This window comes from Macaca mulatta, chromosome 1, assembly GCF_049350105.2.
Source record: "Macaca mulatta isolate MMU2019108-1 chromosome 1, T2T-MMU8v2.0, whole genome shotgun sequence".
NCBI lineage: Eukaryota > Metazoa > Chordata > Mammalia > Primates > Cercopithecidae > Macaca > Macaca mulatta.
In genome coordinates this window covers 113,172,182-113,184,946 of record NC_133406.1, presented here as the reverse complement: position 1 = coordinate 113,184,946, position 12,765 = coordinate 113,172,182, and the positions used below count along the sequence as shown (strand labels likewise).

Sequence of the window (12,765 nt, the reverse complement as noted above, 5' to 3'; positions counted from 1 at the left end):
GAGGTGGAGAGGGCAGAGAGCTAAGATCATGCCACTGCACTCCAGCCTGGGCAACAGAGCAAGACTCTGTCTCAAAGACAAAACAAAATATTTACAAAATATTCTTTAGCATTTCTAGATTTTCTATTTGATTCTTTTTCAAATGTCTCCTCCTCCAAAGTATTTTTTTCTTTTTTTTCCAAAATGTTTATATTTAATCCTTTTTTTTTTTTTTTTTTTTGAGATGGAGTCTCATTCTGCCGCCCAGGCTGGAATGTAATGGTGTGATCTCAGCTCACTGCAACCTCCACCTCCCGGGTTCAAGCAATTCCCCTGCCTCAGCCTCCTGAGTAGCTGGGATTACAGACATGTGCCACCTCACCCAGCTAATGTTTTACATTTTTAGCAGAGGTGGGGTTTCACCATGTTGCCTATGTTGGTCTTGAACTCCAGCAATTTAGGCAATTTAGGGTTGCCTAGCAGGTTAATTTCAACATAACAAAAATTAGCCAGGCGTGGTGGCATGTGCCTATAATCCCAGCTACTCAGGAAGCTGCAGCAGGAGAATTGCTTGAACCCGGGAGGCGGAGGTTGCAGTGAACCAGGAACGCGCCACTACACTACAGCCTGGGTGACAGAGCAAGATTCCATCTCAAAAAAAAAAAAAAAAAAATTCGTTTTATTATGATAAGAACACTTAACACAAGATCTACCCTCTTAAATTTTCTTTTTTTTTTTTGAGACGGAGTCTTGCTCTGTCACCCAGGCTGGAGTGCAGTGGCCAGATCTCAGCTCACTGCAAGCTCCGCCTCCTGGGTTTACGCCGTTCTCCTGCCTCAGCCTCACTGCAAGCTCCGCCTCCCGGGTTTACGCCGTTCTCCTGCCTCAGCCTCCCGAGTAGCTGGGACTACAGGCGCCCGCCACCTCGCCCGGCTAGTTTTTTTTTTTTTGTATTTTTTAGTAGAGACGGGGTTTCACCGTGTTAGCCGGGATCGTCTCTCGATCTCCTGGCCTCGTGATCCGCCCGTCTCGGCCTCCCAAAGTGCTGGGATTACAGGCTTGAGCCACCGCGCCCGGCCTACCCTCTTAAATTTTCAAGTGTACAATACATTAATGTTGATTAATGTTGACTATAGATACAGTGTTGTATGGCAGATCTCTAGAGCTTTTTCCTCCTGCTTGACATTAATTTTACATACATTGTTTAGCAACTCCCCAATTTCTCCTCCCCCTCAGCCTTTGGCAACCACCATTTAACTGTCAACCTATGAATCTGACTACTTTAGATACCTCACATAAGTAGACTCACACAGTTGTCTTTCTGTGACTGTCTTATTTCCCTTAGCATAATGTCCTCAAGCTTCATCCATGTTGTCACATGTGGGAGTGCTGATATCTCTTAGGGATCCTGATTTTATTATTTTGGAAATCTAGAAGCACGATTGCTGGACCATCTGGTACTTCTATATTTAATATGTCAAGGAACCTCCATGTTTTCCATAGTGGCTTCTTGTACCATTTTGCATTCCCACCAACAGTGTGCAAGAGTTTCACCTTCTTCACTCCCTTGTCAATTAAAAAAAAATAGGCATCTTGACATTGACAGGTGTGAGGTGATGATATTTCATTGTGGTTTTGATATGTACTTCTCTGATGATTAGCAATGTTGAGCAATTTTTCATATATACTTGGCCACTTTTATGTCTTCTTTGGAGAATGTCTATTCAGGTCCTTGGTCCACTTTTTGTTGTTAAATCTTACAGTGAATTATATTGAATTCAAAGGTAGTATTCCTATTTGAGAAATAAAAAACTAAAATCAAGTTGTACAAGCAATCATGAGATAAATCAGTAAAGAGTCCTGCTCAAATCATACCAGAGCAGACACCCAGCCCGCATGAAGATGTTTTTGTTCAACACAAATGGTAACAGAGAGTAACACAATGGCCACAGAATGAGAACATAAGTGCACTCGAATTTTTTGTGAGTTCTGGCTAGGCTCTAACAAGCCTAGCATTCTTTTCTTACCAGGTGAACAGAAATCATCTGCTAATGCCAGAAACTTTAAAGCTCTTAATCCAGTTGGAAATAACTATAATTGAGGACCTTTTTACTAGCTACTTGCTTCCCAATTTAGGGTTGCCTAGCAGGTTAATTTCAACATAACAAAAGGTGTTAACTGGCTGGCCACATCATGCGCTGGTGACAGGGGCAGGTTTAATTAGTTTTGTGCTCAGATCACTGAGCCTCCTGGCTGCTCTTGTCCATCTCCACACCTTGGTCCTAAGCATTCTGAGACTCAGTCAGCTGAGGGTAAAAGGGACCTACCAGCCAGTTGAGGGGCATGTCATTAACAAGATAACCCATCAAGTCATTTAAAGATTCCGAGGAGGCTGTCAGACACTTCCTTAAAGGAGGCAGTATTGTGGAACACTGAGTAGATGTCACCTGCCATCACCCCCATGTGCTTGGCCTGACCTTAGATGTTCTGTGGCAATCCGTTGATGTTGGGCAGAAGGGTATGGCATGTGGTCTGGAGCTGCTAAGTCAAGTTGTGGGCAACAGCAAAAGGATGTGACTCAATGTGCTCAGCACAGTGGGACTCATCAGTATCATGGTATCCAATACTCCTTATCCACTCCACCCGAGAGGTAGAGCTTATCATGAGCATCCTGGATTTTCTGATTGGCACTATGCACACTCTTTCTGGCAATTTCAATGAAGTGAACAGTAGAATGGAGCTGAGAAATGGTCTCTTGGCTTTTCTGCTTAGCTTCTTTAACCCTGCTGAGAGCCTGCTGGTAGGAAGTGAAGTTTGGTAGACACGGAGTAAAGCTTGGTAGACAGGGATCCCAGTCTAACGTAACAACTTGGCTTCTGAACTGTATCATATCCTTCAACTTTTTTTGCTTCTTTTTCTAGCTCTTCCTCAGTGAGAGGGAGGTACTGTCCTACCAAGAGCTCTGATTTGGTGGTGCATTTTCTATGCCACTGCTCACGAGCTGCATCATCTGACTTCCCAAGCCTGTGTTAATGCTGCTACTGACACAGACTTGGTCTTCTCCACAGTGCCAGTCACTACCCCTTTGGTCCTGTCCATTACCCCTGTGATGAATCCTTGGCCCCAGTTACAGTAGTCGTCACAGCACCTTTGGCATTGGCAATAACCTGAGCTGATGGCTGATTCAGAATAAGCAGTCTTTCCTCAATCCTGTCTAGCTCCTTACAGGCATAGATACTGGCAAAACTGCAATCTGCAGCTCTAGCTTCCGGATGACGGGCAGAGCACTGGACATGGCCACCGAGGTGATGGTCTTCACGCCCTTCTTTGCCATCTCACACACAGACTTCAAGTAGGGACACTGGTCCTTTGTACTGACATGGGCTGAGGACATGGGGTCATACATGGAACTCACCAAGGGCAGGGTGACCACCCACGTCACGACACTTGGGTGGTGTGGATCAACTGCAACAGATGCCATTTTTCTTCCTGGAGAAATAAATTGACGGACGGCAGCAAAGGGCCTATTTTTAGGCCCCCCTTTTTTTTTTGCTACTGAGTTGTATGAGTTTTTTACATATGTTGGAGATTAACCCCTTATCAAATACATGGTTCACAAACATTTCCTCGCATTTTGTAGACTGCCTTTCCATTCTGCCGTTTCCTTTGCCATGCAGAAGCTTTTTAGGTTGATGCAGTTCCACTTGCTTTTGTTGCCTGTGTTTTTGATGTCATATCCACGAAATCATTGCCAAGATCAATGTCATAATGCTTTTTCCCTGTTTTCTTCTTATGAGTTTTATAGTTTCAGGTCTTATGTTTAACTCTTTAATCCATTTTGAGTTGATTTTTGTGTACAGTACAAGATAAATTTCATTATTTTGCTGTGGATATCCAGTTTTCCCAGCACCATTTGTTGGAGGGACCACCCTTGCCCTATTGATCCTTTCCTTATTGTGTATTCTTGAGTCCAAACATAAATTTTCAGGAGACATTCCCATCTACCCCCAGCCAGAGACACAAAAGTTTCCTTGTTTCCTCAAACAGTAGATGGAATTTTCTGTGGTCCCTTCCTTTCTCTTGAGTATGAACCTTTAAGGCTCCCTGCTTTATATACAGATTTGCATTTCTAACTGTTCCATACAGGCCTAAGGCTCATAGACATTAAAATCAAGCCTTTAGGTAACTGAGACTAGGCAAAGCACCCAGAAATACCACAGCATTAAGTCACATGCATACTGCTCATTTTCAGTTCCTCTTTCATCTGCAGTCCCTGAGAATTTTCCTTAATTCTTTCAGGCTTAGCTAGCTATGCATTTTTAAACATTTGTTTAAAAATTTAAAAATAGTTGTTACATTTCATCCGGCATTACTAGGTGTTTTGTAATGGAATAGCATAAGGGTTTTAGGTTATATGGTCTGTTATCCTGGCATTATAAAATATGCTGGTCTGGAAGTTTAACATTTATTTTCATAAGAACTAGTTCAGTTTAAATAAAATAACTCCACAGACGATTAAATGCAAAAGGAAAAACACATCTTAACAATGGAACAATCTTGTTGTTACCTTACCCTAGGGATCAAACTTTTCACTGCAGGCACTGAGACAACATGGAAACAATCTGACAAATCTACAATGTGGAACCTATTTCAAATCAATAAGCGTTGTCTCTTCAAAACAGGTGATATCAAAAAAAAGAGGTGGTGATACAGACTGTCCTAGGTTGAGAGACTTAGAGACATAACCAAATATAATGTATAATCTTTGATTGAATCTTGGTTTAAACACAACTACAAAAGATATTATGGGGAACTGGGTAAATTTTCAAATGGACTCAGTATTAAATAATATTAGGGAATTATTATTAATCTTGTTGGTTATAATAGTATTGTGGTTGAACAGGAGATTGTCCGTATTTTTTCTGAGATGTAACTGTACCATTCGTTTTCTTTTTTCTTTTCTTTTTCTTTTTTTTCCCGAGACAGAGTCTTGCTCTGTTGCCCAGACTGAAGTGCACTGGCAAGATCTTGGCTCACTGTAACTTCTGCCTCCTGGGTTCAAGTGATTCTCCTACCTCAGCCTCCCGAGTAGCCAGGATTACAGACATGTGTCCCCACGCCCGGCTAATTTTTGTATTTTTAGTAGAGACAGGATTTTCCTATGTTGGTCAGGTAGGTCTCAAACTCCTGACCTTAGTGATCCACCCACCTTCCACCTCCCAAAGTGCTGGGATTACAGGCACGAGCCCAGTCTACTATTAATTTTCTATGGCTGCTATAATAAATTACCACCAATTTAGTGGCTTAAACACAATACAAACGTTATTACCTTTCACTCAGAAAGTCATTAAGTCTAAAACGGGTCTCATTACGCTAAATTCAAGGCATGGGTATGGCTCCTACTTATTTATTTATTTTTTAGATAAGAGTCTGGCTCTGTCACCTGGGCTGGAGTGCAGTGGCACAATCTTGGCTCACTGCAACCTCTGCCTTCTGCAGCTCAAGCGATTCTCCCACCTCAACCTCTGGGGACTGGAAGTAGCTGGGATTACAGCTGTGCATCACCACGCCCAGCTAATTTTTGTAATTTTTGTATTTTTTGTAGAGATGGGATTTCGCCACATTGCCCAGGTTGGTCTCCAACTCCTGGCCTCAAGTGATCCACCTGCCTTGGCCTCCCAAAGTGCTAGGATTACAGGCATGAGTCACCGTGCCTAGTCAGCTCCTACATTTCTTCTGGAGTTTCTAGAGGAAAATCCATTGTCTTGCTGTTACCTGCTAGAGACAATCTACTTTGCTGGGTTCATGGCCACTTCCTTCATCTTCAAATCTCAGGCCTACGTACTCTGACTGCCATCTCGCTGACACTCTTCTGCTCTCCTTTTCCATTTTAGGACCCTTATGATTATATTGGGCCCACCTGGATAATCTAGACTAATTTCCATATTTTAAGGTCAACTGATTAGTAACCTTAATTCCGTCTACTATCTTTTTTTTTTTTTTTGAGACAGAGTCTCACACAGTCGCCCAGGCTGGAGTGCAGTGGCGCGATCCTGGCTCACTGCAAGCTCCGCCTCCTGGGTTCACACCATTCTTCTACCTCAGCCTCCCAAGTGGCTGGGACTACAGGTGCCCACTGCCACGCCCAGCTAATGTTTTGCATTTTTTTTAGTAGAGACGGGGTTTCACTATGTTAGCCACGATGGTCCCAATCTCCTGACCTCGTGATCCACCCGCCTCAGCCTCCCAAAGTGCTGGGATTACAGGCATGAGCCACGGCGCCCGGCCTCCATCTACTATCTTAATTCTCTGTTGCCATGAAATGGAACATATTCTCAGGTTATGGGGGCTGGGGTGTAGACATCTTGGGAGAAGGGGCATTATTTTGCCTACCACAGCAATCTTAAGTATTTAGAGGTAAAAGTCTAAAACTTACTTAGAAGTGGTTTAGAAAAAATGTTTATGCTATATATCAATGGCATACTGATATGTGCCAAGCAAATACGGCAAAATATTCACTGCTGACAAGATGGTAGTTACATAGCTGTTGCTTGTACTACCCTATTTTTCTGTATGCTTAAATATTCTCAATTTTTTTATATTTAAAAACTAAAACATTTAGAACTTTAAGATTAAAAAACTTAAAACAAATAAGCTGAACACAATGGATTCCTTTTTCTAAAAATGTCTACTGAGCACGGTGGTGCACACCTGTAATCCCAGCACTTTGGGAAGCAGAGGTGGAAGGATCACTTGAGGCCAAGAGTTCAAGATTGGCCTGGGCAGGCCGGGCGCGGTGGCTCACGCCTGTAATCCCAGCACTTTGGGAGGCCGAGGCGGGCGGATCACAAGGTCAGGAGATCGAGACCACGGTGAAACCCCGTCTCTACTAAAAATACAAAAAATTAGCCGGGCGCGGTTGTGGGCGCCTGTAGTCCCAGCTACTCGGGAGGCTGAGGCAGGAGAATGGCGTGAACCCGGGAGGCGGAGCTTGCAGTGAGCCGAGATCGCGCCACTGCACTCCAGCCTGGGCGACAGAGTGAGACTCCGTCTCAAAAATAAATAAATAAAGATTGGCCTGGGCAACATAGAGAGATCCCACCTCTAATAAATAAACCAACTAACCAAAAAGAAAGAGAGAGAGAGAGAGAGAGAGAGAAAGAGAGAGAGAGTGTGTGTGTGCTTGTGTGTAATTATGACTTGCCTTTGATATAGTGTCCCTTCATAGAAAACGGATGCCCTTTTCTACTGTAGGCACTAATAAAATTAGTGGCACCTCATAAACTTTTCACGTTGATAAAATATGTAAAAGTTAGTCACTATATTCACTATAGTCCCCTTATCAAGTCAGAAAGTGGGAGATAAAAAAGGAGAGAGAGATGTCTCTGGAATGGTCCCAGAACATAAGTCCTTAAGATATTTATAATCAGTAAGTGCTGAAATCATCACCCATTCTTACATGTGAAGAAGAGCTCCTTTGTAGTTTGCCTTCTGTCACAGGAGACATCAATCAGCCAGAGGTCCAAGACCTGTTCACCCCTATGTAATGTTTTTTAAAACTCTGAATTAGATAATCCAACAATACAGAAAGAAGACTAGAAGCAATAAGAACTTCCATCTCATTGAAGAGGTCAAGTGAAGACTCTTTTGAAATCATTCAGTTTTGAAGCACCTACCTAGTATTGTAAGAAATACAAGTAATTTGACAGTGAATACAAGGATAATATAGTAACTGGAGAAATCTGGAGAAGCAATTGCTCTCAAATAGAGAAGAGGCCCAGTAACAAGAATGTTAAAACATGGCTGACTTCAAGAATAGGATCAGCCGGGCGCGGTGGCTCAAGCCTGTAATCCCAGCACTTTGGGAGGCCGAGACGGGCGGATCACGAGGTCAGGAGATCGAGACCATCCTGGCTAACACGGTGAAACCCCGTCTCTACTAAAAATACAAAAAACTAGCCAGGTGAGGTGGCGGGCGCCTGTAGTCCCAGCTACTCGGGAGGCTGAGGCAGGAGAATGGCGTAAACCCAGGAGGTGGAGCTTGCAGTGAGCTGAGATCTGGCCACTGCACTCCAGCCTGGGCGACAGAACGAGACTCCGCCTCAAAAAAAATAAAAATAAATAAATAAAAGAATAGGATCAAGGTCTCAAACTAGATAGTTCTGATTTCTTCCCCCTTCCTAGAAGGTTGTTCTTTCTTCTGTCTGGTGAGTTACAGGAAAGTGACGGAATATCCTTCCTTCTAATCTACCTTACTTCTCTTCTTATAGTCCATATTTATAATAAAGACGTCATCATTCCCTTTATTGAGTTAAAAACTCAGAAATCAGGCTGGGGGCATGATGGCTCACACCTGTAATCCCAGCACTTTGGGAGGCCAAGATGGGCAAGAGTTCAAGACCAGCCTGGGCAATATGGCAAAACCCCATGTCCACAAAAAACACAAGAGTTCAAGACTAGCCTGGGCAACATGGCAAAACCCCATCTCTACAAAAAATACAAAATTATCACAGGATGGTGGCATGCACCTGTGGTCCCAGCAACCTAGAAGGCTGAGGTGGGAGGATCACTTGAGCTCAGGAGGTCAAGGCTGCGGTGAGCCGAGATCATGCCACTGAATTCCAGTCTGGGGAACAGAGCGAGACCATGTCTCAAAACCAAACAAAGCCCCAGCTACTCGGGAGGCTGAGGCGTGAGCATCATTTGGGTCTATGTAAAGGCCGAAGTGAGCATGATTGTATCACTGCACTCTAGCCTAGGTGACAAGGCAAGACCCTATCTCCAAAAAAGAAAAAAGAGAGAAACAACCAAATTGTATATGTATGTGGGTATATATGTATGTTATGTATTTGTAAATATCATTTAAAAAATTAGACATTAAAATGGGTCGGAGTGGTGTTAGGGTAGGGGAAGAGACTACTCTTAAAAGTATGGTCAGTAAAGTCCTGTCAGAAAAAAATAACATTTGAGCAAGTCCTGAATTAAGGGCAGTCCTGAATTAAAGGCAAATATCTGGGGAGAGAAGGTAACAAGTAGTGGTCACAGCAAGAATGTTGCTTGAGACAGGATAGCACTTAGCCTGTGCAATCAACAGTAAAAAGGTACAGATGAAGTGCTAAATCCAAGACGGAGGGTGGTACTTTAAGACTATACAGGGTGCGGTGGCTCGCAGCACTCTGGGAGGCCAAGGTATGTAGGACTGATTGAGCTCAGGAGTCCAAGACCAGCCTGGGCAACATAGCAAGATTCCATCTCTACTAAAAATACAAATAGAAATCAGGCAGGTGTGGTGGAGTGTGCCTGTAGTTCCAGCTACTCAGGAAGCTGGGGTGGGAGGATTGCTTGAGCTTGGGGGATCTAGTCTGTAGTGAGCCATGATTTCAGCACTGCACTTCAGCCTGGGGGACAGCAAGACTTTGTCTCAAAAAAAAAAAAAGACCATGCAAGGCTGGGCAAGGTGGCTCACGCCTATAACCCCAGCACTTTGGGAGACCGAGGTGGATGGATCACCTGAGGTGAGGAGTTCAAGACCAGCCTGGCCAACATGGTGACACCCTGTCTCTACTAAAAATACAAAAATTAGCCAGGTGTAGTGGCACGGGCCTGTAATCCCAGCTGCTTGGGAGGCTGAGACAGGAGAATCACTTGAACCCAGGAGGTGGAGGCTGCAGTGAGCTGAGACTGCACCATTCCACTCCAGCCTGGGCAACAGCGAGACTCTGTCTCAAAAACACAAACAAAAAAAACCAACCATACAAAGACATTACTTTTATGAATAGACTAATAATATGTCCTAGTTTGTATAGGACATGTCCCAATTTATCCTCTCATGATGATAACAATGTTCCTTTCACCTTTAATAGTGTCCTAGTTTGGAGAGTAAATTAGATGGTCATCCCTATGAAAACTTCTCCATTCCTCCAGGCAATTTTTCCTTTCTTTGTGCTGTCAAGGAATTTTCTTTTCTTTTCTGTTTTTTTTTTTTTTTAATGAGACAGAGTCTTGCTCTGTTGCCCAGACTGGAGTGTAGTGGCGGGATCTCAGCTCACTGGAACCTCTGCCCCAGGTTCAAGCCATTCTCCTGCCTCAGCCTCCCAAGTAGCTGGGATTACAGGTGTGCCCACCATGTCCAGCTAATTTTTATGTTGTTAGTAGAGACAGGGTTCCACCATGTTGGCCAGACTGGTCTTGAACTCCTGACCTTAAGTAATCCACCTGCCTCGGCCTCCCAAAGTGCTAGGATTACAGGTGTCAGCCACCACGCCTGGCCTGTCAAGGAATTTTGGGAACGTCATTTTCTGTGTCTTATTACTGAATTACTTGTCTATTTCCCACAGAAAACCGTGAGCACCCAGAAGTCAGGAATGGTATGTAGTTAAACTATTTTCTTTCCTTTTTCTTCCAAGAGACGGGGTCTTACTCTGTCACCTAGGCTGGAGTGCAGTGGTGCAATCAAAATTTCCTGTAACCTTGAACTCCTAGGCTTAGGCAATCCTTCCAACTTAGCTTCCCGAGGAGCTAGGACTACAGGTGTGTGCCACCTCAACCAGCTAATTTTAATTTTTTTTGCAGAGATTGGGTCTTGCTATGTTACCCAGGCTGGTCTCAAACTTCTAGCCTCAGGCGATCCTCCCACCTTGGCTTCCCAAAACATTAAGATTCCAGGCATGACTCACTGCCCCGGTAGTTAAAATTCATTTTCTTATCTACTTAAAAAAAAATTTTTTTTAAGAGACAAGGTCTCTTTCTGTCACTCAGGCTGGAGTGCAGTGGCACAATCATAGTTCACTGCCATCTCCAACTCCTGGACTCAAGTGATCCTCTGGCCTCAGCCTCCCAAGTAGCTGGTACTACAGGTGCATGCCACCACACATGGCTAATTTTTGGTAGAGAGGGGTCTTACTATGTTGCTCAGGCTGCTCTTGAACTCCTAACCTCAAGTGATCCTCTCATCGTGGCCTCCCAAAGTGCTGGGATTACAGTCATAAACCACAGGGGCCAGCCCATTTTCTTAACTTTTTCACCTAACCTGTATATAAACAGGCACTCAAAACATTTCTTGTTGAATGAACTCCTGGCTTTAAAGGTCTCTCTGTCTCCTGCAAACATACTCTAAAAAGAGGAGCTAGGCAGAGGAGAGAAAATGTATAGAGTTGCTTCAGGCAGCAAGCTTAAAGCTGAGAGTAAGTTGGAAGAAAGGGTAACCTAAGGATTAACAGAAAAGGATCCATATATAAGGAGTCTCAGAACTTTAACTGAAAAGGACGCCTGTCTCCAAATTGCTTCTAAACGATTAAAAATAGATACATATTAAAATCTTCAGGCCGGGCGCGGTGGCTCAAGCCTGTAATCCCAGCACTTTGGGAGGCCGAGACGGGCGGATCACGAGGTCAGGAGATCGAGACCATCCTGGCTAACACGGTGAAACCCCGTCTCTACTAAAAAATACAAAAATCTAGCCGGGCGAGGTGGCGGACGCCTGTAGTCCCAGCAACTCGGGAGGCTGAGGCAGGAGAATGCGTAAACCCAGGAGGCGGAGCTTGCAGTAAGCTGAGATCCGGCCACTGCACTCCAGCCTGGGCGACAGAGCGAGACTCCGTCTCAAAAAAAAAAAAAAAAAGAGAGGTGAGAATGTTATAAGTATAGCTAATCCAGTAACAGCCTAGCTATATTCTCTAGTGACAATTCATATATTTTAAAAGAGCAAATAATGATCCAAATAAATTATTTCTCAACCAGGCTTCTGAGATTAGTGGGTCTGTGTCCTCTACTTACAACTGTACAGGTGAGTGAAAGACGATTTGTCTTCTAAACTGTAAACAAAATGCACTTTCAGTTTCTGGCAAAAATCACAGAGCAATGGTCTTGCATCATCTCCAACCTGCCGTAATGCAAACCAGATGGCTGAGCTCGTTCCAAGCTATCTAATGTTTCCTATTATCAATCAACCCCAGTAATTATTCTGCACTTCCCAAGTATGTAACCTCTCCATTTCAGTTTCCTAATGGAATTTATACACACACAAACCAAACTGCAAAACAAATTCATCAAAAAAAAAAAAAAAAAAAAAGGGTAAAAGGTTCTAAGGAAAAGCAGAATGGGTACAGAAAAGGTTTCATTTTTGATGCTACAAAGAAGTGAAACTATTTCCAATGTACCTTTTGCTTTGTTTTGTTTTGTTTTGTTTTGAGACGGAGTCTTTCTCTATCGCCAGACTGGAGTGCAGTGGCACTATCTCAGCCACTGCAATCTCTGCCTCCTAGGTTCAATAGATTCTCCTGCCTCAGCCTCCTGAGTAGCTGGGATTATAGATGCACACCACCACACCAGCTAATTTTTGTATTTTTAGTAGAAACAGGGTTTCACCATGTTGGCCAGGATGGTCTTGATCTCCTGACCTAGTTATCTGCCTGCCTCAGTCTCCCAAAGTGCCGGGATTACAGACGTGAGCCACCGCGCCCGGCCTGCAATATACCATTTTATAGGATTATCTTAGAGGTTGGAATTAACTGTCAGAATGGAAAAGGGTATGAACAAGGGCTTGAGAAGAGCACACATCGGCGTGGTATGGGAACACAACTATTTCTAAGAGGAGACTTAGACAACATAGAACCAAAAGAAACTACACTGATCTCCTTACATGATAGAAACGAACAGGACATATCACACCCCAAAGTGCTTATTATACTACAATATATCTGGCAAGGTTAGGAACCAGGAGGTTAGAAATACATTTGGCAAATCAGAGAAAATAATTTGACATGACTATGGAAGACACCTGCTTGA

General features: G+C 43.6%; 1 protein-coding gene, 1 long non-coding RNA gene and 1 pseudogene across 12 annotated transcripts in view; 1 reads left to right on the top strand and 2 right to left on the bottom strand.

Moving 5' to 3' along the window:
* Positions 1 to 12,765, bottom strand: part of GATAD2B (GATA zinc finger domain containing 2B) — a 118,863-nt gene that overhangs the window by 47,657 nt on the left and 58,441 nt on the right. The window lies entirely within an intron of this gene.
* On the bottom strand, positions 2,187 to 3,587 carry LOC715832 (perilipin-2 pseudogene; annotated as a pseudogene).
* Positions 4,916 to 12,050, top strand: LOC144331133 (uncharacterized). The gene is made up of 3 exons (XR_013398070.1): positions 4,916 to 5,991; positions 7,689 to 7,835; positions 10,982 to 12,050. It is a non-coding gene; the product is annotated as an uncharacterized LOC144331133 (long non-coding RNA).